This window comes from Cryptotermes secundus, unplaced genomic scaffold (genome assembly GCF_002891405.2).
Source record: "Cryptotermes secundus unplaced genomic scaffold, Csec_1.0 scaffold81, whole genome shotgun sequence".
NCBI classification, from domain to species: domain Eukaryota; kingdom Metazoa; phylum Arthropoda; class Insecta; order Blattodea; family Kalotermitidae; genus Cryptotermes; species Cryptotermes secundus.
In genome coordinates this window covers 613987-640747 of record NW_019718023.1, presented here as the reverse complement: position 1 = coordinate 640747, position 26761 = coordinate 613987, and the positions used below count along the sequence as shown (strand labels likewise).

The following is a 26761-nucleotide window of genomic DNA, read 5'->3' as shown; positions in this document are numbered from 1 at the left end:
CGTAAATGAAATTACTGGGTTCCATAAAAAATACAAAATTCTTAACCACCTGCGCGAATATAAGCTCCTTAAGAACTAGTGCCCTTCGTGGATGTGGCACACAGTTCCTTCTACCCTGATATTTTGGTCATCTGATGGTATTCATTCAATTCAGAGAATCTTATCTCCAAAAATTTGAAGTCTTTCTTTCGATCTTATATAACCTGAAGTAGAAAGGGCACCGTAAACTGGGTAGAAGGGCCTTTGTCTCATTGAATTTGGTGTCTTTTTTTTCGACTATATAGGCCTATGGTCTGAGTAAGTGACGATGGCTTCGAACTAGACTGAGAAAACTTTTCTCAACAAATGTGGTCTTTCTTTCAACGGCATATGGCCTGAATTATCATGAGTTGTCTTTAAATAAACAATATATGAATGAATAAATAAAGCCTTTGTTATTATTCATATCCTGCAATATGAGCTACATAAAACAGAGATCTCCTTGAGAAGACTCTCAAGAATTTTTTTCATCGTTTATGGAATCCAGAGACCTCCACTGGAGCCTATCCTGAGCCAGCTGACTCCAGTGCACAAATACCTTATTTCTTTTATCTATTTGGCTATTTTCCTAATGTCTACACCTCGGAATTCCAAGACATCTTGAAGTTTTTCCCAATCAAAATTCTGTAAGCATCTCTCTGTTGTTCCATATCAGTTTTACGTTCCTTCTCATCCTTTCGAGGAATATAATTCTTTAAGCTCATTATACAAAAGGCATAATTTGTAAGCTTTAGTAAGTTTTCAAATTCTAACTAATCTAAACAAAAATTATATGTGGTTGTGAAACAAGCTAACGAATTCTTCCAAGATGTCTTAATCATTGCCTTTGTGTCGCAGAGCTATGAACAAAGAGAATTAGTCGTATTGTAATCCGTTATGGAGCTAAAGGATTTCAAGGGAAAATTCGGATAAAAAAAGGGGATAACCCGGGGATATAAAATGAAAAGAAGCGTTGAATAAATTATGAAGAACGCAATGGGGGTTCAGAGAGAGGGAGTTATCTGAATATGATAATGCGAAAAATATCGCTGTCTAGTTACTTCTGTACCTTAACAAAAGAATATTTCTTATTGACATCTGAGAGATGTTTAAGATACAAAAATATTCTTAAGCCATATACGTGTATTAGTATTCAGTTAAGCAGAAGAAAATTTCTGCCAGAATAGAAGCCAATAAACCTGATGTGCCCCTTTTCTCTGAGCAGAAGACAAATTGGGAGGATGTTTCTTAAAGGCGTAATTTCTTGTATTGTCCATTAAACAGGCGCTATAATTTTGTGAACCATTTTCACCGGCCCTCGGGTCTTAGTTTGTAAGCCACTATCACTCGCGTGATCGTAGTATGGACTGTACCCGTCCCCTGTTGACGTTTAACAAACTAACTAACTAACTCCATGGAACTGAACCTTGCTTGAGAAGCCACCAGTTCCTCAGCTACACAAGAACTTCCCAACATTTTATGGAACCCGAATGTTCATTACCGTGTTCACAAAAGACCACCACTTGTTCCTACCCTGAGCCAAATAAGTCCACTATATGCAACCATGTCCTATTTTTCTAAAATCAATTTTAATATTATCCCCCCAACTATGTGTCTGTCTTTCTAATGGTCTCTTTTCTTCTCGCTTTCCTTCCAAAATCCTGTATTCATTCCGCCTCTCTCCCATGCGTACCACATGCCCTGCCAATCTCATCCTCCTTGACTTGATCATTCAACGTTTATATTTTGTTCAGTGCGAGTTAGAAAATAATGACGTTTAGTGTTTATATTATTAACTTATAGTTAACCCTTCTTTACCAAATTTGTAAAGAGACTTACGAAAGTTTTAGCCAGGAATTTAGTTTTCTTCCTTTAAAATTTACATAGTATTTTCCAGTACCGCAGTCATGGATTCCTTATTGTGCATTGAGAGAAGTTCAGCTCACGTAAATGGCTGTAAATCAAGTAAGATGGCTCACCCAAGGTACCGAGATCTTGTTCCCAGGACGAAAAATAATCATCCAAGGCAGATTCATGTCTCTGGTCAGAAGAGAAGTCGCGGAGGCCCATAGAGTTATGAGACGTCGAGGCTCCCACATTTTCTAGACAATCGGCTCACAGATGGTGGTGACGTTGTCAGCTTTACGCGCCGGCCACCATTTACTCTCAGGAAGATTCCTGGAACCCCAGGGCCATAGTGCGGCTGGAAGAATAGATCAATTGAAAAATCGAATGACTTCATCGGGAATCGAAACAGATACTATTCAGATGCAGCATAGTATTAAGGTAGGGTAATTGGGAAATATGCTGTTTTCGAAAGTGTGAGAATATATTTGAAGTGTTAAGTAGACATAATTAAAAACTTTTATCATAAACCTAAAGAAAGCGTGTCTACATTTTAGCAATTTCACAAGGGTTGCGCTAAAAAGCTAGCAAGGAAGTTTTGTGAATGTGGAATGGGGAACAATAGCACAGTGATTGCGTCTCGTTGCTTAGCGACGACATTAAAATAAATAAGCCACACCACAAGCTAAAATACAATTTGTTCCCGATGCATGTTTCTGCATATTAATTTCCCATTTCATAATAAATTACGAAGACATTTGATGGGGTCTTCAAAATCCGCGTCTATTCTCTCCCCCCCCTCGCTCTCTCTCTCCCCGTTTTTCATTTGCTTTCCCTCTTCTTATGCGTCGTGAATTGGAAGTAAGTAGATACGAATGTATACAAAAATTCTCTACCAAAATTCAGTTTATATGAATTATAAAATTTTATAATTTATGCAGTTAATTAATATTTCACTACGAAGGGAGATTTGAGGTTCTCACAGCGGCGCCTCTTACGGATATTATCGGTACTTACATATCAACGAATGTCTATAAGATTAATACTTTCAGTTTAACTCTTGCGGGAAAGAGGCCAGAGGGAATTTCCTGTCAATGAAAGGAGAAGAAAAAGAATAAAAGTAGAAACTTAATATTTTAAATTTGATCCAAATTCATAACATTTCAAAAACAAATCCAAAATCCTAATCTTGTAGACATGTTGGAGGAAAAGTGTAAGGTTGGTATTTGGATCTTAGCAAAGCTAACATGGCGGACAGCGTGGTCGTAACAATTAATGTTATTTGTGTCACCAGTCAATACGATTCTGTCTTTTGGGATCTGACGTCGTGTAGTTCTGGTACATATTTACGGACGCTTCGGAAGAATATTCTGCCATCATCTTCAGAGTAAATAGTAAGAGACATGGTGTCATATCCCAGAGGACAGTAATGTCAAAAAAAGTCTTCAGAACGCCAATTCTAGCAAGACTGCAAGACAGTCAAATTATTATTAAAATAATAAAATACGGCATGTCCCAAAATCTGAAATGTGTGATGCTCACTGACAGAAGAGAGTCGAGCCCGTGACCTACTTCGTGTTCAAGCAGCCTGCCCTTCGCTGAAAATTAAAATTGTTAACTTGTTTCTCCCCCACATGAGCGGGAAAGAACTATAACATCTCTGTCCCAATTGTAACAGCTGGGGTAACACAACCCTCAACAACCATGATTTTTATTTCTTACCATGTGTGACGTCATCTAAGTTCCTTTCTCTGTCGCTTACCGGCTGCGGCGTCACTTAGGAGAAACTTTGATAGTTTGAGAAAACTTTTTAAAAAGTTCTGACCAAAAAGGAGCTCAAACTGTTTATTACTAGAAGTTTGCCTCTACATGGGTGTAGACTTCACTTTGTGAGACAGAAATAAGATTTGTAGGGAACAGCTCTTAAAGGTATGTTTGAATCTTAAACGTCTAAACCACAGTCATTATGAGGGCCCGGATTTTGGGGACCTGAAAATATTTAAAAAATGACCTATAAAATGACCGAAAGAATCCAGAAAAATGACCTAAGATATGACCCAAAAATGTAATATTCAGGGCCCGGATTTTGATGACCTGAAAATATTAAAAAAATTACCTATAAAATGACCGAAAAAATCCAGATAAATGACCTAAAGGAGAAAAGAAAGAACATTTCGCTTCCATATTATTCACATTTCAGAAAACANGTTGACGAATACGCACTTTTTAAATACTTTTAAAATAATTTTATAAAGACATATAATGGCAAGCAATGCAATAGATTAGCGTAATTAGGGCACCTGATGATGGCACTATGTTGCCGAAACATGTCGTGAAGTAACAGGTGAAATTGAGTGCAATACAAGACGGCCACTGTATACATATCATGGATGGCCGAAAGTGACAAGAAATACCCTTAAAAGTCCAAAAATGTATAAAAAAAATTACCCCCAAAATGAAAACAATGACCTTAAACCTAAAAATGTCAAAAAATGACAAAAAATAAATTTACGTTTCTGTAACCAGCAGCTCATATCCGATTTTTATATATTTAAGAGCATCGCATAGGATACAAGGAAAAAAAGATGACATGTCATCAAAATCCGGGTCCTGGTCATTATCATATTTCCTACCGCCGTTAACATTAAAAAGTTCTTCACTTTGTCGGCAGAGTGCGCTGATGTGTTTCACATGCTACTCAGCATTAGCAGAGACAATTTTGCCGAACTGCATTGACCAACTGGTCAAGTCAGACGAAGTTTGTTTCCCCTGATGTACTAACACAGTTCTTCAAACTGTATTTAAAATAAATTCATATTTCGCATGGCTAAACAGGTTATATTATGATAAAAGAGAATATTTGTCCTTAACAGATAGCCAGGATTGCTCAATCGTTATAGAGACTAGACCAAGGGACTGATGAGTCAGGGTTCGATTCCAGGTAGGCAAAGAGCCCTTTCCCTTGTCCATAAAGTCCAGACTGGCTCTGGGGCCCATCCTGCTTCCTATTCAATGGTTACCGGTAGCGACAGAGGCGTGATGATAATCTCTCACCTACAACCTGTCTCGTAGTTAAACATTCTGGAGCTGTACCTCCACTATCTTTTACGTCTTAGCTCGAAATGTAAATCGCATACAGGGTACAAACATTCTATTCAGTCTGTAGTTTGCACTGTCAAAATTACACAGAGTACAAACTTTGGAATCAGTCTGTAGCGTGAATTTTGTTACTCACACAGAGTGCAAATTTTCGAACAGCGTGTAGTTTGAACTCTCAAAGACAGGATACAAACTTTCGATTCAGTCTGTAGTTTGAACTGTCAAAAATACACAGAGTACGAACTTTGGAATCAATTTGTAGTGTGAATTTTGTTATTCACACAGAGTGCAAATTTTCGAACAGCGTGTAGTTTGAATTCTCAAAGTAAGACAGGATACAAACTTTCGATTCAGTCTGTAGTTTGAACTGTCAATGTACGAGCGCTTTCACGCTCTGTTCTCATATTATCATTTCACATCCATGGTAAAATTCTCTGGATCACTTTTCACTATTCCCGTCACTTTTTGTACCCCTTACTGTTCTTCCTAACACCCCTCCCCCCCTTCAATTCATCTGGTACGCTGAAAACGTCGTAGTGTCTCGGCGATGATCATACCAAGTCACCCCCTGCAGACCCATAGTCACCCCAGAGAGCGATCAGCCGGGAGGAGCTGATAGAGTTGATCACGGTAAAGGTTGAGAGAGGGGTTACATATAGAGCGCCCCACTATCACACATCGAGAGGGTGTCACACAGAAGGTTCGGGCATGGTTGTCATTTCCCAGTTCAAAAGGGCTATAAGTGACATATAACTTGGTTCCTTATATACGGGATGTCCCAGTAGGAAAGGTCAATATGCCGGGAGGCCATAGTATCGGTCATTCTAAGCAAAAGTGTGTATATGTACATGTGTCCTATTCCGAACGGTTTCCGAGATAGAGCTATTTCATTGCAGAGACGAGCAACACGCCATGTCCTCACACAAGTTGCAAAGTGCACTGATGTTGACGGTAGAATTTTCGAAAATGTATTACACTAGGCAGCCAGTCACGGTAGCCGAGCGGTCTAAGGCATGCACTGTCTTCGCTCGCTTGGAAACCGGGATCGTGGTTTCGAATCCCACTCAGGGCATGATTGTTTAGTTTGTGTGTACGCGTTTTTCTGTGTTTGTGTACAGGTAGAGGCCTTGCGACGAGCTGATCACCCGCCAAAGGAGTCCTACCGAACGTGTAAGATCTAGAAAAACCGAAGTGAACGGAGAAGTTCATGGAGGTAGGCCTAGGCCCACTGGGGCTGTAGTGCCACGGAAAAAAAAAATTACACTAGGTAAACTGTACCAATATTATATTTACTGTACCAACTTTGTCGATTGAGCAATAAATACCGGCATTAGAAACAGTACGTAACATCTCTTTCTTATCAACAGTTTTGGAAATGTACAGTGAAATAGGTCTATCTCGGAAACCTTTCGAAATAGGACACATGAGCATATACACTTTTTCCTTAGAATTACGGGTACTATGACCTCCCAGAAAACTGACCTCTCCTAGGACACTCTATATATCTGTAAGTCGTACAGATATCTCTCCATAATGATTACCTTTACATTAAAAACCTTAACTCATAGCTCTTTAGTAGGAATCAGCCTATACTTAACTGGTGACGTTTTTACTGCAAGTGGGGTGGGACTAAGTCCCTTGTACTGCGGCCACTTCTGGCCTATTGTAGCCTGCCCTGGGTGATTATGATGATGGAGCAATTGGTGGAATGAAGATTGGCAGGGGAAACCGAAGTACTCGGAGAAAATATGCCTCAGCGCCCCTTTTTCCACCACAAATCCCACTTGAGCAGACCCGGGATCGAACGGGGACCGCGGCGGTGGGAAGCCAACGACTAACCGCTTGAGCTATGGCGCGGCCCTAACTGGTGACTTACTGGCAGAATGACTGATAAATGACGAAACAGAAAGAATTCACAATAAACAGTTCATGGCTCAGCTGAGATAGATATACTTGAATTTGCAAGAGGGGACCAAGGAAATCCACAAAAATCCTCAGTCAAGTTAGTAGGCGGTGTACCGGTCAAGATTCGAACACAGCAGCTTAGAATGTAGAAGCATAACGGACGTGATTAAAAAAAAAATTGCCCAAATTTGTTGAACTGGGGGAGGGGGGCCTATGTGAAGAGGGTTTGTAACCCTCCCACAAAAAAACTCATCGGAACATGGGCCTAATATTTGAACTGAAGAAATTTTTGTCTTTAAACGAAATTTCATTTTTGGGGATTCCTGTATTTTTTCTTTCAGGCAGAATGTTCATATTTACGGAACACCAACGCTGAACATGAACAAAATGTGTCCAGTCATTCAGGCGCTAGTGAGGTGTACATACACACATACATAGACCTCTGACTGATCATTTATGATTTGGAAAGAATTTGGAATGAAGTGCTCTTAATCAGACCTCAGGTATTATCGCGCCTTCTTCATGGACAGACTGAGAAAAACTATGAAATACGTCAGTGAGTACAGCCTGTCTCCTTACCGAGATTTGAATCCAGGGCTTTCCAAACACTCCCACTATATATATTTTTTTTAATTGGCTTAGTTCAGGGTGGAGTCCAACTGGGTCCACTCAGCACGGCGGCCACTAATTGGCCTATTGTAGCCTGCCCCGGGTGATTATGACGATGGAGAATTTGGTGGAATGAAGATTGGCAGGGGAAACCGAAGTACTCGGAGAAAACCCGCCCTAGCGCCACTTTGTCCACCACAAATCCTACTTGACCAGACCCCGGGATCGAACCAGAGCCGCCGCGGTGGAAAGCCAGCGACTAACCGCTTGAGCTATGACTCGGCCTTACCCCCACTCTAACACGGTGTTAAATTTTCAAATACTAAACCTGTATTTTGAACACACGTGTGTGCATTCAATCGCGTTTGCTATAGTTTACTTAATTTAGTTACACATTGTAGCAGTACTAGTACCTTACCTCGGCTGCGTTCAATCACGTGATCTGAAGGACCAATGAAACACCTAGCCACTGTCACTTGATGTTAGAACGACCGCGCTTATCCAGTGGTGGGGGTTGACTGAGTATCGTTCTGATTCGAGTTGTTTACAAACTGTGTTGCAGTCGTTTTATATTACAAATTAACGGTTATTCAGTTTTTATGTTCTGCTGCTAATTATAGTAATGATTAGCATAAAAATCGTGTTACGTCTTGCAGATTGCGGATTGTTTTGCCGGGTGACAACAGATAATCGCGCGAAATATTGGCGGTTTCTCTTGTTGCATGACGTAAGAGAGTCAAATGGCGCGTTGCGTATAGTATAGGTTTGGTGATTTAATATGTGTTCGGACGTGAGTTAATCAGCACAGTGTGATGTGATGTGATGTGATATTATGTGATGTGTTGTGATGTGATATGATTAATTACTTACTGGGCACGAGTGGAATATGCGCAAGATATTTTGAAATGATGTACATTGTAATATTCTGTGGTTGGCCGCGCCATAGCTCAAGCTGTTAGTCGCTGGCTTCCCACTGTGGCGGCTCGGGTTCGATCCCTTGTCTGGTCAAGTGGGATTTGTGGTGGACAAAGTAGCGCTGGGGCGGGTTTTTTCCAAGTACTTCGGTTTCCCCTACCAATCTTCATTCCACCAAATTTTCCATCGTCGTAATCACCCGGGGCAGGTACAATAGGCCAATCAGTGGCCGTCGTGCAGAGTGGACACAGCTGGACTCCACCCCCTCACTAAGAGAATTAAAAAAAATATTCTGGGGTTTGTTAGGCTTACGGTCTGGTGTTACAGGAGGTTACCAACTAACAACAGCCCGCCATTTCGGATAACAACATTGGTGAGTACGATAAGAATTTTATTTCTTTCCGTACATGTATTCATTTCGATTTCATGCATATTATGCTAATATTGTGCGTAGTGTTTCTGGGATATTACACGGAGGTTCATGTGTGAGGAGATATTTAACTGCAGTAATTGTCTTCGTGTTGTTTTGACACAGTTCTCTCATCAAAGCTCATCTTTCGCGAAGAGGTGCAGTAATTATAAATTGAAAATTTCTATTAATTTTCATTATTAACAGTTTGCCGATCTTTATTGTGACTTTGTAATTGTTGCAAGAAAGTAGCAAGTAACCGTTGAAGCTGTAATTGTTGCAAGAAAGTAGCAAGTTACCGTTGAAGCACATCAGCTTGTGACCTGACACAGCCTGTTACGGATAGCTACAGCGCGTGTAGAAGGCTGCGAGCTTGCAAATGTGAAGGAATATCGCGGCAGAAAATGCCATTACGTTGAGACCGAGAGAAGTAAAACCACATTTTACTGAACTGTATTCTATTATATTTCTGTTCGGTTTATGTACCTCGTTACACATAATCACCATTTTGCCATTACACTTTAATTCTTTTAAGAATAGGTTACGCATTGGGAAAGAGCGACTATAAATTTACAATATTCGTGTTACTACGAGGAAGAGTCAGAAAATAGGTCACAAATGGAAGTAAAACAACTGTAATGAATGTAATAGTTTTTATATGTGTGTCACTAGGTAGTAGAATAGCCCAGCTTCATGACAGTGTAGGAGACAGACGCGCATACGCATGTTCAGACGCTGGTTTCAGTAGTCAAAATGGCGACCGTGTTTGAGGAGTATACTACCAAAGATCAGCGTTGTTTTGTGAGATATGTGCGTAAAAGGACTCAATGAAAAGGATATTAATAAAAATATATTTCCTGTTTATGGTGCAAAGTTTTTGTCGCTTGAAGCAGTTCAGAGCTGGGTCGATAATTTTTCTCAAGAACGTACTAAAGTCGCAGATGATACCTGACAAGATGCAGAAGCCGCTGAGACGACACTCAAAATTCTTATAAGCTGTGAGTTTCGAAGTACCGGTAAAGTGATGGGGCAAGTACATGAATGTTGGGGGAGGATATGTCGATAAATAAATGTTTTTCCCAGACACGTATATCAAGTGTTTAAGTTTTAATACCATTTCTGACCTATTTGCTGACTCTCCCTCTCTTTCGTAGTATTGGCTAAGATTTGTTTGGGTTTTCTCATTTACTAAAATTTATAGTAAATATGGCGACACTCCCTCTCTACCACTACAAAGTGGTAGCTGACGTAACTTCCTAATGATAGAACCCAATGAACCCCTGCTTAGTTTGATTAGGCTTTAATGATCTTTCGAGCACTACCCTATAGAGCAATAGTGTGCACCACGCACAGAGACATAGGAGATGGTTTTCTGCCTGCATAGTAACTGAAACTGTAAATGTATACCTAATTTTAAGCAGGATTAACATTTTACAACTTGATTGTAAACAAAAGTTCGGAACAATCTTTCAGGGTTCCATGAAGAAAAACGAATTTACTTGTAGTTGTTCTATTTCCATAAATTCAATTATTTTTACTAATAAAATGCCCCTCTCAAAACATTGTTTTTGAAAGTAGGTCAGCTATATAACCTTTTAAAGGATGAACTTTCAAATACTATATAAGAATTCAGTTCGTACCTTGCAGGAAACACATCTTTTCGACCCTGAAGATGGGAGCGATACATTGCTCCGAAACATTTGTTGACTTTCGCGGGACTACTAGGAGTTGTAGCTAAGGACGCAGAATTTTTTATAGTCACAGCTGTAAGATATTTTCCATCATCTCGTGTTTGGTTAAAAAAAAAGACAAAATTTCGGAAGCTTATCTTACTTCCATCATCATGCAAGAGTGCGAAACCTATTTTGGTCCATTAGATGGAATTAATCTCTGGAGACAGAGAGTAGTCGCGTCTAACTGATCCAAGAATAAAAGATTTAATACTTTACCTGAAGCCGGAAGCAGAGCCATCTTCGAAACATGGCGTTTTATTCACTAGAAACGAGACGATCAAGTATGTTCCAACATTTGAGTTTAATGTTACTTCTTCTATATTTCATTACAAGTGGGGTGGGACTAAGTCCCTTGTACTGCGGCCACTTCTGGCCTATTGTACAAGCCCCAGGTTGAGGTTCCCACATTTTCTAGACAATCGGCTCACAGTAGCGGCAAGGTTGTCAGCCTTACGCGCCGGTAGCCCTTTATCCCCCCGAAATATTCCTGGTATTCATTTCTGTTAGAGGCAGAGTCGATTCCAGGGCCATATTGCGGCTGGAAGGATTAGGTCAATTGAAAAAATCTAATGACCTCATCGGGATTCGATCCCGCGACCTTCCGGCCTGTAGCATAGTGCCTCAACCAACTACGTTACCGCGTGCCACATTTTTTTTTATACAGTGTGTCCCTGGAAGAATATGCCAGAATTCGGGAGGGTGTTCTTTATGTTAAAGTATGCCGATATAACCCAAAACACCTGTGTCCAAAGTTGAACGGTTAGGGAGATAATGGCCCGAGAAAAATGTGGTCTTCTGGCGGGTCCACGCGCTGCACCTGTCAGCTGACAAGTCTTATCTATGTTTGTCCTTGAGTGTGGTGACGACGGCTCACACTAGCCTTCCCTAACCGCTGGTTAGGTCGTGGTGGGCCCGTTGCATGGCCACCGAGGTCGCCAGATCTTACGCCTCTAGATTATTACTTCTGGGGCCACATGAAGACGTTAGTCTATGAAACTAAAGTTGATTCACGAGACGCACTGCGGGATGGTATTTCTGCAGCGGCAGAACACATACGTCACCATCTAGGCAACACTGCTTCTGCTACCCGATTCCTCATGATGCGTGCAGAAAACTGCATTGCAGCTGGCGGAGAACACCTTGAACAATTACTATAAAGCAGGTACTGTATTTTAGTACATTTATATAGTCAGCTTATAACAGAATGCGCAGTCAGCCATGTTACGTCAGCGCTTGCCATTCATGTGTCATGTATAGTGCTTGGAAACCTAACGACAACTATGACATGGTGTGCGAGTTTTTTGTAGTTCAATTTAATGGCTTCATGTCACTCGCAAGTTAGTTTGATGTTACGTACATTATTAACATTACAGAAACCACATTTTCCTGCCAGTTTTAATATGTATTTGGTAATCAACAAGTGTGTAACGGCGGTCAGTGATTCACACTTCCCTGGCCATTATCTCCGTAAACGTTCAACTTTGGACATAGGTGTTTTGGGTTATATCGGCATACTTTAACATAAGGAACACCCTCCCAAAGTTTGGCACATTCCTCCAGCGACATCCTGTATATTAATGAAATTGTAAAAGCGGTTTCCTAAATATTGATTGCATCTTTCTGAAGATGGTCAATCCGACAGAAACATGTTAAGGATAAGGAAGAATTGAAATACAGCTTTTATTAACCAATCACACTTGACGGTGTTGTGAGTAATTTTATACTACTGCTCAAAGAATCTCAAATACTACATGTAAACAGGAACTCAGTTTTCCAGTTTTGTTCGGAGCATAAAGCTACACCTGGAAGTTGAAATTGCTTGTGTCTTGAGTCAGTATTGCACGAAGCTTGTTACTTTGTAACCGAGAAAAATTCGCGAGTCGAAGTAAACGAGTCTCCCGTGGTGAATAAACATAGACGGAACATTGGAGTGGATGACACTTACCAGGCCGGTGTTACAAGTGAACTCCGTCCGTCATACCTCAAGCAAGTGTCACGTAACTTCGAACAAGGCCAAGATTAACCTTGAATGCGTAGAAGAAAAATTTCTGACAAGGGAGTGGGTTGTCTGAAATTTGTCTTCTGCGCATTCAAGGTTACTCTTGGCCTTGTTCGAAGCTACGTGACACTTGCTTCACCTACAGCAGAATGAAACGGATCTCCTCGTTTTCTGAGTACGTGTTGTTTCTTGTGACTATTTAATTGTTTAACCATTTACAAGCCACGAGAAGTGTGTGTACCTTTCATATAATATTTCGTGCTGTCTAATATCCTCCTCCGGCAGGTCCAATGTGTCCTCCACAGCCTCTGGACCGAATCAGATGTCCACACAGCCTCATATCCAATGGGTACTGGAGCTTCTTTTTGGGGTGGTAAATCGGCCGTGGCTGACCACTCAATCCCATCCATTGCCGAGGTTAAGAATGCTCGGAGTTTTACCTGAACTTCTCCATACGCCTTTATGACTTGGCGCTTAATTAGGTACAGAGAAACTACATTTTACTTCTAATGGACAAAGTCTATATTGAGAGAGTGATAGTCACGGAAATAGTCAACGAATAGCTCTTATTTTATGGAACCCGAAGGTTCATTATCGAGTTTACTCCAGCCCGCCACCGGACCCAGTTCAGAGCTTCTCACACTGTTTCTTTAATATCAATTTTTCTCCTACTTTCTTATTTCCACCGAGCTTTTCTTTACCTCCCTTCAACTTTTTGACAGAAATATTGTACACATTTATCACTGCATCCATTCTGGATAGCGCAGTCGATATAGCGACTGGCTACGGGCTGGACGACAAAGGGCTCGGAGTTCGAGTCCCGGTGGGGCCAAAAATTTTCTCATCTTCACGTCGTTCAGACCGGCTCTGGGGTCCACCCATCCTCCTATCTAATGCATACGGGGGGTAAAGTTGCCGGGGCGTGAAGCTGACCATTGACCTCCAGTTAATATCGAGGTCAAGAAAATATGGCTCTACTTCCACTAACCAGTAGGCCTTAATGGTGTAGAACTTGACTAGTCAAGCACAAGGACACACTTAACTTACCATTTCGTATTATATGTCCAACCAGTTTATCCTGGTTCATTTGGTCGTCTCAGTAGAATTTCACAAAACTCCTCATTATGCAGTTTCCTCCAGCTATTCGTTACGGCCACTGTTTTAGGCCCAAATATTTTATTCAGCGCCCCATTCTCATGCATCTTTAATTGTTGTTCTCCCTTTAACGTAAAAGACTCGATTTGAAATACGTAGTCTGAAATAACACATAATATTGATCCACACAATGAAGATCTATGGATTAGTGGAGGTATAGCTTCATAAGTCTTTACCTCGGTGCTTGAAAAAGGTGATGGGTCATCTTCATACCTCAGCCGCTATACCACCAGGGAAGGAGCCCAAAGTTAAAGAAAAAAATTAAATTCTCTTAGTGGGGGGTGGAGTTCATCTGGGTCCACTCGGCGCGTCGGTCACTGGTTGGCCTATTGTAGCCTGCCCCGGGTGATTATGATGATGGAGAATTTGGCGGAATGAAGATTGGCAGGGGAAACCGAAGTACTCGGAGAAAACCCGCCCCAGCGCCACTTTGTCCACCACAAATCCCACTTGACCAAACGCGGGATTGAACCCTGGCCGCCGCATTGGGAAGCCAGCGACTAACTGCTTGAGCTATGGCGCGGCCAAGGAGCCCAACTTACTGGATAAGAGGCTGTATGGGCCCCAGAGCCGGTATGGGTGTTATGGAGAAAAGAGAAGTTTCTTCGTCTGCCGGGAATCGAAACTCGGCCGCCGAACTCCAGGCCCGAAGATATACTGCGTTCTTCCGCCAGTGTCTTCTCGTCTTTATAGGCTCCAGTAAGATAAAAGTCCCCAACGGAAGGCGAGAAATCATTCCCAAATTCACTCTGCTCATAATTTTTTTTTATAATGTATGTACTACTGCTCTCATTTTCCGCTCCCCCCCCTTCCCGCCCGAAAAGTGTGATATCCCTGACCAGGCACAACATTGTCAAATGCTGGATCTCTAAGTTGAGGATGTCTTCTCTGACCAAGAACTTCGCTGGTTACCGAGTAAGGCAGTCTTTTAGAGCAATTTTGGTGATTCATCCAGTTCCACACTCCAGATGGAGCCGCCACTGAACAGTCAATCAGTGTATAATTATTGCCTTGCAGTAGGTTTGTTTGCACAGTGCTTGAGGTCCCATGTTACACCACCAGGACTCCGCAAGCAAAGTGCTTCACTGAGACTGCTCCATTACTGTATGTAACGGAAGTGCTTGCTGAAGCACATTGATAAGTATGTCAGAGAAAAGGGATCCAATATGATATGACGTCATATATGTCCGATTAGTAACGCATATCTCATGACTGCTTACATGCTAATTTTCGAAACAACCGAATGACAGTTCAGCTAAGTCCTCTTGCTTTCTCTTCTTAAAGGCAGGAAACTTCATTTATCATGAAGAATGTCGTCTTCTTGGATGTGTTCTTTTAACGTTGAGATAAATATTGCTTCCTTTTTGTAAACATTATTTTATATTTTAAAATTAATACAGGCGTATAATATATTTGAGTCTTTAAGCTTTGCTTCTGAAGAAACTCCGATATTAGAAGAACTTGCCTTAATCCTTTGAGGCCGGAATCAAAGTCAGGGTCAGATTTATTTTCCGACTGGGGGTTTACTGCCCATCAGTTCTTAGCAACGAGTCCCTTTAGACTCACGACCAGGAATTCTTTTCAACTGAACATTTGCGGTCATAGTCCTTATGAAACATCCTCTCTGACGAGAGGATGGGTCTGTCGTTTACAAATGCTGCTGGCCGTCGCCAGCGCAGTCATTTTCAGGTCCGCGTCCCGTGGGATTTATGACTACATTTTACTGTCTCAGTTTCGAGACTCCCCCAACCTGGAGGGCCAGGTCCCTCTAACTTATAAAAATTTAGTTCGTACCTCACAGGAAACACATTATGTCTCCGCTACGAAGCCCAACCGGTTAATGCTGTTTAGGGAAATATTAGCTGTTTATTATGAGAACCATAAACAACACACAAATACACTCTGTGCGCAGAATGCAGAGTTTCTTTATGCCAAATATGATATGTATAATTACTACTGTACTTCGGAGGGTTAACCAAATTGATATATTCTATAATTTCTGTGCTTCAGATTACGAATATATGAAAATATATCAGGTCCATTGTTCTTATCTAAGAAACCATGAAAAATCTCAAGCGATATGTGAAGTGAATGCTAGTCACGTTGAGAAACGTGAAGTGAGTATCTATTCCAACGTATCTTCGTTGCTCGGAACACAAAGCAACTGCGGGCTGGACAGATCTGTCGCACTTTTCAAGAGAGGACGTAGGCAAATGTAGGCTGGTGGAATAAGAGTTGGCAGGTTGTCCACCCCAAGCGGGAAATTCTATCATTACCCCAATCATCATCACCAGTGACAAGGACTAGGCCACTTTCAGGTACCATATACCATCTCACTACCTCTTCTTCGGCCTTCCACATAACTCCTCACGGCAAGTACACGCAAGATTACCTCACCGGTTGTTACGCGTTGTTTTGTAAAAGCTTTATATATAACTAATTATAATTCCACGGGGCTGAGCGCTTCTTGAGAAGTTGCCAGGCGCTCAGCCACTTCAGAATTTCCCAATTTCGTTTTTGGAACCAGATGGTTTATTACCATGTTCACAAGAGTCCATCATTGGTCCCTATCCTGAGCCAGATCAGTCCAGTTCATACCACCCCATCCTATCTCTATAAGATTTATTTTAATATTTTCCTCCCACATGTTTAGGTCTTCTAAGTTTTCTCTTTCTGTCTGTCTTTCCTAGCAAAATCTTACATGCATTCCTCTTCTCCTCCATGCGTGCTACATGGCCTGATCATCTCAATGTTCTTGACTTATCTAATTATATATAGCGAAGGATATTGGGTTTGAATCTCCGCATTACGCAGCGTTCGAATTTGTAAATATTACGTGTATATTGTGGTATGTACTCTGTACCAAATGTGGCCAAACTGTGGTTCGCGGACGACATGCTGTTATTTTAGAACCGTTAAAATAATATTCAGCCTCCTGTTTGGCCTACTTTCCTTATTTTAAAAAATAAAAGGACGTTTACGAATAGACCTGCAGTCTGTGTCTCCGTGTGTGTCCGTATTTACCTCCCCCCCACCGCCATTAATTTTTGTTAGGGGCATTATGACATCGACTTGCTGTCTTTGTGACTGTGTGCCCCCTGATGTTTTGGGTTTCTGAGCGGTACGTGTCGCATCAAAGCAAAGTAGAAGATTAGTTCTTACCTGAACTTCTTGTTCACCGATGGATTAAATACGAAAAAGTCTTCTGTACTGAAAGACCGTACTTAAAAGCCTGTTCCATCCAATCCACTTCTGTTCGCTGCTCTGAAAAATTGTCATATTCGGCTCTGATGTTTAATAAGTTTGGTTACCCCTGCCATATACGAACATTGATCTTTAAAGGTTTAGACGCCCACAGAAAGTGACCACTCGATATTAAACTAAACAAAGCATCAGGGGTGTACAGAAAACCAAATATGACTGGTGTATCTATGACAGTTGTCAATAATGTGTAATTTCCAGTATGTATAAAGCTTTTGAAATGCTTTTATGTAACAATATGGGTTTTGTTGTTGTGGCATTGTAATGTTGATACAAGCTACCCTAAATATTGATTCAATTCTTCTATCCCCTTTGGTTCTTTTTTTATTCGTATTGGACGTGTGTGTCTCTTTTGCTATCCTAGTCCTATTGTTATCTCAAAGTGGATTCTCTTATCTCGTATGGTCGCAATGCTCGTGCTGCACTTATGGATCTCCACTTGTTTTATTTATGGCTAACTTTCATAATTTTAAATGCCATACTGTGTTGCAAAGATCTGCGTACTCTACCTCGAAAGATACACTATGCTACAAGCCGGAAGGTCGCAGGTTCAAGTCCAGATGAGGTCGTTGGATTTTTTTTTTCAATTGACGTAATCCTTCCAGCCGCACTGTGGCCCTAGGTTCGACTCAGCCTCTAACAGAAATGAGTATCAGGAATCTTCCTGGAGGGTAAAGGGCGGCCGGCGCGTAGGGCTGACAACCTTGCCTCCATCTATGAGCCGATTGTCTAGAAAATTTGTGAAACTCGATATCTCACAACCCTATGGGACTCCACGGCCTGTTACAGGGACATCTTGACTTTTTACTTTACTTACTTTTTACCTCGAAAGATATTCAGTCTACGGAGAAAGGAATCCTAATGCATCCTTAAACAAACAGCTCCACCTGATGAAATTCACGGCCGAATGTTTGACGTAGATAAATATACCAACCCGCGCCACCGCCTCTAAGAATATTATAGAAAGCTTATGTAAGGGATGGATTACTATAATTAAATTCAAACAACATCTCTTTTAATATCACGACTCTTTCGTATACTGAATATTTTGCTTCTTCTAGACCAGGAAAGGATTGTCAGTTCGCCTGCCAATTTCTTTCACAAACGAGATAAGAAAAATTTGTTTTCCAGATGCGATCTTATGTAATTCACTCGCATTAAAGTTTGTTTATTACGGAGGCATCTATGGTTGAGAAGCTAATCACAGTACAGAGAGGCTTCATGGCATAGTCGGTAATTATATATCTCATTCTTCTTCACTGAAAAGACTTGACATTCACCTGTTTCGGCCTTACTTACTGCTCTCTCCATCTCCTCCTTCGTCTTGTCACATGTCTTTTGCAGTATACTTCGTAAGTCATAACCAAGGTCCTAGTTTTGATGACATGTCATCTTTTTTTCCTTGTATCCTATTCAGTGCTCTTAAATATAGAAATCTTGGATAAGAGCTGATGGTTACAGAAATGTAAATTTTATAGGCATTTTTTTTTGTCATTTTTTGACATTTTTAGGTTTAAAGTAATTTTTTCATTTTCGGGGTAATTTTTTTTGTAATTTTTTCGACTTTTAAGGGTATTTCTTGTCATTTTTGGCCATTTTGGGGATTTTTTCTTCATATGTTTTCTGAAATGTGAATAACATGGAAGCGAAGTGTTCTTTCTTTTCTCCTTTAGGTCATTTTTCTTGATTTTTTCGGTCATTCTATATGTAATTTTTTTAATATTTTCAGGTCATCAAAATCCGGGCCCTGCATATTACATTTTTGGGTCATATTTTTGGATTTTTTCGGTCATTTTGTAGTTCATTTTTTAAATATTTTCAGGTCATCAAAATCGGGGCCCTGGTCATAACATATTTAGAATGTGAGTTATATCCAGTCGTAAGCAATGTTCCTTCATTTTTCTCTGTTTTTTTATTTTTCTTTCGGTGAGAAAGTTCCCAGTCCTGGCCCTAAATTGTCATCGTCTATTTCACTTTCCTGCAGCCTCTCACAAATCTTAAAAAAAAAAAGTCGTTTCAGCTGCCTCTGCTCTCGTTCAGTTCTTCATCTGAACGGTCTAAGATTTACTACCGCATCATATCGGCACTGCCATAACTTCGCAAACTCTCAACATTGTTTATGTTTTGCCATTTTTCTTGTATTTCATTAAATATAGATCAAATAAAAAAATCGAAATGGTGGCGTGGACTACATAGAAAACACAGCCTCATCTATGGTTGCGTGTTGGACCATGTTTACAGAGCTGTTGCCTGGCAACGAGTTGATCAAACCTGTTACTTTTCGCTACAACTTATCCTGTGGACATCGATACAAAATTTAATCGATATCTGGCTACGAAACACTAGGTTGGACAATTAGACAGATACAGCATCTATTTTATTCTGTTGTTTTAGATATTTCGAGCAAAACGCGTAATGAAGATAAATTAATTTTTATTCGTACATTGCCTTGACGATTCACGATTTTCTCTGCTACGAAATCGCCCACGAAAAATGACTAACTGGATTTCATATCATTGATACTGGTAAATATACGTATCTCCTTGTTAGCACTTACCAGTTTACTAAAACAGTAATTAATTCCAAGTGGTAGATAGCTATTTATTTATGATGCTGGCAGTCGCTCACTTAATCACGAACTTCCCGGTCCTTTGTGGAATTTCAAGATTTATTTCTCTGCTAGCAAGTCTCCTCCCCCCGTATGGGCCCTAACATGAGCAATTTGAATACAGCCCATAATTTCACACTCTGTATCTTTAAAGCCCATTACAATATCCTTCCAATGAAACTTGTACCTCTCAAGCTGGCATTTTTCATTCTAGCAAAATTTTGTACGCAATTCTTGTCCTCAAGGCATGACATGTAGTACATAATTATGATTCTCAACTTCTATTGAAGCATTTATAGATATTTATTGAAAAGTAAATACAGCTGTTAATAAGGGACTGCTGCGTTTGTGTGACGTCACCATCTTTGCAACGATACATTTCTATGTCCTCAGGGAGTCTCTTCCTAGAGATTTACCCTACCATAAACTTGAAAGTCATTTACGAAGTTTTCGAAATATTAATTTTGTTTGTCATGAGATCCTGATTGAGTTAAGTATCTCAAAAGCAGTCTGCATGGCGTGCACTATGCCGTCAGAGCAAGAAGGGGACATGAGGAAACGCGAAATGTCACACTTCATACGGAGGTGTGTAGTCCACTTCAGCCTGTGACCACGTAACGCCCACGTAAAGAATCTCCTAGTACTCTTTCGATACGAGGCTGATTAGACGTCGGAGAGTGTCTGGTTGTGGCTGCTAAGGGGAACGTTCCCTCACCTGTCGAGACGGGATCCGATGAAGATATCTTGTTCTGTCTAGGGTGTGTTGCTACAATGTACAAGAAACTATATTTTTGCCATGCTAAATTGAAAAGTATGTAAATTATACTGCTCTGCCACCTGTTGACGATATCATTGAAGCTCTTATATTGTACCCGGTTCGTTCTGCCCTCTGGTAACAGAACTTCGTGTCTCTTGCTCCGTAGTCGACGTAATTCGCATAGAGTCTGGTAGATGGCAGGACGATCAAAACTTGCGGTAGCCTCTGTGAAGTATCGACATTGCTGTCATACACCACTCAATGCATTATAATGTACTCAACGGTTTTGATCCTTTCATAAATTGGTATTATTTTTAATTGTTATAGTCCTGTCCTTTTAGTTCAGTATGTGATAACAGGTACGCCTCTGTGGTCTAGTGGTCAGAGTTCCTGGCTAAAGATCCAGAGGTACTGGGTTCGATTCCCAGCGCTACCAGAGAGTTTCTGAGAAGGAGTGGGTCTGGAACGGAGACCACTCAGATTCATGAGGATAAATGAGGAGCTACTTGAACGGAAAAGTTGCGGCTCCGGTCTAGAAAACCGAAATTAACGGTTGTGGAAATCCGTTGCGCTGACCACACGCCAATCTCTCTCCGCTAAATTTGGCGCTAACTTCGCCGACAAGCGGCGGTCACTCCGTCGGTATAGTTTGCTAGCAGACTAAAGCCACGGAGTTTTTTATTAGGTTCTTCGTGAATAAACATTGATATAGAATATTTTTCATTCAATTTTTTAATTGGCGTAATACTTGCAGCCACATTATGGTCCTGGGATCGACTTAGCGTCTGATAGGAATCAGTTGCAGGAATATTCCTGGGGGGTCAGGGGAGGCTGTAGCCTAAGGCTGACATATTCACAATTGTCTAGAAAATGCGAGCGCCTCAACGTCTCACAACACTGTGTGCCTCCACGGCCTGTTACAGGGATATCTTTACTTTAGAATATTTATCGTAAAATACAGTGACCTCAACGACTTTTGTAACTCGGTAATGAAACCTGGAACCCCTGTATTGAAATTGGTTCAACAGGCGAGGAAGGATGGTTCTGATGGCTTTCGTTATATTCTTTACTTCTGAACACTCTTTGTCCCATTTTTATTAGCCCTACAATCACCCACGGATAGGAGTCCTTGTTACAACCCTAACTGGACCACAACTTCTGCTGCACCTCCACACCCCCCGCAGGGACTTTGATAACGGATGACATAGAGCGATAGAACTGTGATGGGGAAGATTAGACAGAGTTTGGAAACAAATTATGGGCTATAAAATGTACCTTATTTCCAGTGAGGACTTTAACACATCCAATTTATATAAACGGAACAGGGTTCCAATACCGGTTATCCGGACTGAAGGATTTCTGTGATTTTCCTTTGTCTTCAAGGCAAGTCACGGGATAATGATGATTGTCCACTGTCTTTTGAAATATGAAGTAAAATTTAGTAAACCGTTACTGACGTTTCGGATGAATGTGCTGCCTCCGTCTTCAGGATAGATGAATAAATTTAGTGGTAATTTCTTGACTGGTATTCTTGAAATATTTGTATTTCGTTATTTTTCTCAGTCTTCCAGGCAACTAGCAGGGTAACACCTTAACTTTTCATATTCATTGTTCAGTTATCGCCCAAGAATATGACACAGATGGTTTTTTTATTGCTAGTGGGGTAGGACTAAGTCCCTTGTACTGCGGCCACTTCTGGCCTATTGTACCGGCCCTAGATGATAGGTGAGGGTGATTGTGGAGCAATTGGTGGAATGAAGATTGGCAGGGGAAAGCGAAGTACTCGGAGAAAACCTGCTCCAGCGCCACTTTGTTCACCACAAATCCCACTTGACCAGACTCGGGATCGAACCTGGGCTGCCGCGGTGGGAATCCAGCGACTAACCGCTTGAGCTATGACGCGGCCTGTCACAGATGCTTACCGCGTCATACAATAACCAGCAAAAGAATAATGAATATGACACCGTGCAGTCCGGTAAATCGTTGCTGATTGTTCGGATGGTGGTTCATCTCTAGTTTTACGGTAGGACTGAGGCAGCATTTCGGGCTGAAATTTCAGTAAACTCCTACCAGACTATACGGCTGCACATCAAACAGATTTCTGGGGAGGTAGTTAGAATCTTGGCCAGGATCTCGGTACAACTGACTCATGTTTTCAGTTGTTTTCCTCAGTCCCACCACGAAAATACCGCCAAATTCTTTCCGATTCATAATGGGTTGTCACTACCGCTCGATGCTGGTAGAGTCTCTAAATAGCCGAAACGTCTCGCCTCGTTGCATTCCAGAAGATGGTAGTGTTTATATTAGCAGTCATGAGAACGAACGGTACTGCAGGGCCCAATAGGAGGCTTTGTAGTTACACGATACGAGGGGAATTTCATCAGCAGTGAGCAACTAGCAGCTTCCCAAGACGGATTCTGCTTCACAGACTTAGGAAAATAAGTGCACAATTGGAGTTTCCTTCTTTGTCATAATGCCCATACTAAATCTTATGAAAATTAATTAGCAGTGTTTAAGAAACAGACACAAAAATAACACACACACGAGCATACATATATAAATACATGCATACGTGAATTCATGCTTGCATACATCGGCGATTTTTTGTTACGTTATAAGTTCTTAGAGAATGTCTGTATCCAGTGTTTGTCCACTTAAGAACAGGAGGGTAGAATAAAATGGTGGCTTAACAATGTAAATAGCCGGAAGGTTGCTGGTTCGAGTCCCGATTATGTGGATTATTCAGTTGACCTAATCCTTCCAGCCGCACTATGGTCCTGGGGTCGACTCAGCCTCTAACAGAAATGAGTACCAGGAATTTTCCTGGGGGGTGAAGGGCTGCCGGCGAGGAAGGCTGACAAACTTACCGCAATCTGTGAGCTGATTGTCTGGATAATGTGGGACCCTCAACTACTCACAACCCTATGGGCCTTCACGGCCTGGTACAGGGATAGCTTTAGTTTTTAGCAATGTTATATTAAAATGGGAAATTTTAGACTTATATGAAATTAGAACCTTCGTAAAATAAGGAATTAGAATAGATGGGACAAACGCAAACCAAGATTCACTCACGGGGAACGAAATCATAATTCAGAGCGTACAGACGCGGAGAAGTTTACTGTACTTGTCAGACGGTAGCAATCATAAATTTACATTGAAGTGGGAGCCGAGAAAACGTCGCTCGGATGAGATGCCATTAGCAGAAGAGGTTTGCTGTAAACGGTTTCGTTTCAACACCTGCTTTCACGCTGTAATTTCAAGTTTAAAGCATACAATGGTGACGCTTCATCGCACGTGAAATCGACAAATTATTACTTTGATGGAGTCAACAAAAAGGTCTAATTTCGGAGTTGTACAGCGGGGCATAAGCCAGCGTTCAGCTCTGTAATAGCCTGTATAGCTCAGTCGGTATAGAGACTAGGAATTGCTGTTCCGCCCTCATCAAGTTACATTCAGAGCCTCCATACTCAACCTGGGGCACATCCTGCCTCCTATCCAAGGGACATCGAGGAAATTTCTTCGGGATGAAGAAGAAGGCGTTGTGAAACTGAACGAACCTAACCTATCCACTGCCGAGGTTAAGAATGAGTGGTGCTATACCTCCACCACGCCGGTCACGGTAGCCGAGCGGTCTAAGGCCTGCACTGTCTTCGCTCGCTCGGAAGCAGGGACCGTGGGTTCGGATCTGTTTCCTGTGAGGTACGAACTGAATTCTTATATATTATTCTTATACACTGCCGGTCACAGTAGCCGAGCGGTCTAAGGCATGAACTGTCTTCGCTCGCTCGGAAGCCGGGATCGTGGGTTCGAATCCCACTCAGGGCATGGTTGTTTGTGTGCGTTTTTCTGTGTTTGTGTACAGGTAGAGACGAGCTGATCACCCGCCCAAGGAGTCCTACCGAATGTGTAGGATCTAGAAAAACCGAAGTGAACGGAGAAGTTCATGGAGGTAGGCCTAGGCCCACTGGGACTGTAGTGCCAAGGGAAAAAATACCTCCACCCCACCCTTGTGTTTCCGTGGTGTGGTGCTTAATTAAGTACGGGTGCAAATTTGCCTCTTTTGAGATTCGTAACTTTAATGTTTTTTTTTGGGGGGGGGGGATTTTGTTTTCTCTTTTGCTGTCGAAAAACATAAACATTAGAATATACAAAACTATAATTTTGCGTGTGGTTCTATATGGGTGTAAAACTTTGTCTCTTACATTAAGGGAGGAAGAAAGAATGTGGGTGTTTGAGAACAGGGTGTTGAGGAGAATATTTGGACCGAAGAGAGATGAAGTGACAGGAGGTTGGAGAAAACTGCATAATGAGGAGCTTCATAACTTGTACTCTTCTCCAAGTATAATTAGAATGAACAAGTCAAGGTGGATTAGATGGGCAGGGAATGTAGCACGAATGTGAAGAAGCGGAATTCGTATAGGTTTTTTTTTGTGGGAGAGCCAGAAAGAAAGACCACTAGGAAGGTCTACAAGCAAGTGGGAGGATAATATTAAAATTGAACCTAGATAAATGGGATGGGTTGTTTTGGACTGGATTTATCTGTCTTTTGATAAGAATTAGTGGAGAGCTCTTGTGAACACTGTAATGAACCTCCTGGTTCAATAAAATGGGAAATTCTTAAGTAGTTCAACAAATGGCAGCTTCTCAAGAAGGGCTCAGATCCGTTGAGTTAGTTATTTGATGTTTGTACTCAACTACAGAGAGTACTGTCAGAATAAACATGTTGGTCGGGAAAGCAAGGGAAACCGTACGGCTTACTGTATGCTCACAGAGCGGAGGATGTAGTCGGNGGGGGGGTGGGGCTTCTGCCCAATGACATCTTTATTCTGACAGATATAAATTGGCCCGAAAATGGAGAAGAATCAAGATTCTGACAAGATTTTCACCCACAAACTGATAATTTATAGAAGAAGCGACTGTACTTTCTGAAGCATAACTGCTGTCGGAGTTCTAAGGGTGCTAGATTTTAATTGGTTTGATTTATTCGTTACAGAAGTAATTGGTAATATTTCTCGTTAGCACCCCTTTTTGTGTTGTTCTGGGGCCCACAAAAGCGGGAATAGCAAGGCCACAATTTAAACAACGTGATTCAAGATGTTTATAATCCATGGAACTGAGTCTTTCTTACACAAGCCAGTAGTTGCTCACCCAATCAAGAAATTCGCAGCATTTTATGGAACCCGAAAGTTCATTACAGTGTTCACAAGAGCCCACCAGTGGTCCCCATCCTGAACCAAATGACTTCAGTCTCATCAACCCAACATACTTTGAATTCCATCTGTGATTAGGTCTTATAATGGTCTTTTTCTTCCAGTTTTTAAGACTTCTTATGCACTTCTATCCGTTCCCATGCATGCTATATCCCCAACCAACCTCATCACCGTTAGCCTTACAGTGTAATACAGGGCGTTCAATCAAGAAGGAAACTTCTTCGATCCCGGGTTTGGTCAAGTGGGGTTTGTGTTGGATAAAGTGGCGCTGGGGCAGGTTTTTCCGAGTACTAAGGTTTCCCCTGCCAATCTCCATTCCTCCAATTGCTCCACAATCACCCTCACCTATGATCTGAGGCTGGTACAATAGGCCAGAAGTTGCCGCAGTACAAGGGACTTAGTCCCACCCCACTAGCAATAAAAAATACCTACCTACTGCATCACAGTTTTCAGATCTTGTTCCTAGAGACAAATAAATTCGAAGATCAGTATGATGTAGGCCCATAGTTTGAGAAACACGGTACCGGGCGGGTAACCGTGCAGTTTACGCGTTATGTTTCTGATCATTCAGCATGTGACTAGAAATGGGTCACTCTGTTCTTCGCTTTCGGCTCGCATCCAAATGAAGCAAAGAGCGTCCAGGTATCCGCTCATTACCGGGGACCCGCTGCGTGACATATCGGAACTCAAAGAAGTCACAGCTGTGACGTCACTTCTCGCCACTGTGTCTCCTGGTATTACTTGTATGAACACCGCAGAACCAAGGCTTCGTAGCTTTTCGCTTTTACCCTCAGTTATTCAGAATAATTGGTTGTTGATATACACAAAACGTGCTGTTACTGGTCTAAATAGAGTAATGGCGGATCGTGAGTGGAGGTTCACTTTATCATAATGTAAAATCGTGGCACTGTAGCTAAGTTCTTCTGAAACTTCGGTAATGTACAAATGTTCGCAAAATCTTCATCTCTGCCGGTCACCTAAAAATGCAGTTCTGCACATTACAGCAGGTGCCTATCAGGTTGTAAGGTGACAGCAGGAACCTAAGTAGCTTTACAGCCTCTCTACACCTACAGTAAGCTGTAAAATGTTCCTGTACAGTCACGAAAAGTGCAGTTCTGCACATTGTTGCAGGCCTCTATCAGTCTGTACGGTGACAGCAGGAACCTAAATAGCTTTACAGCCTCTCTACAGCTACAGTAAGCTATAAAATGTTCCTGTACAGTCACGAAAAGTGCAGC

The 26761-nt window shown here is 41.5% G+C and overlaps 1 long non-coding RNA gene across 1 annotated transcript in view; it reads left to right on the top strand.

The window, feature by feature from the left end:
* The first annotated feature begins 8638 nt into the window (after positions 1-8638).
* The window catches only part of LOC117282424, a 155415-nt gene continuing 137292 nt past the window's right edge, over positions 8639-26761 (top strand). The window contains exon 1 of the long non-coding RNA XR_004513174.1: positions 8639-8764. This is a non-coding gene — a long non-coding RNA (uncharacterized LOC117282424). The remainder of the gene's footprint in view (positions 8765-26761) is intronic.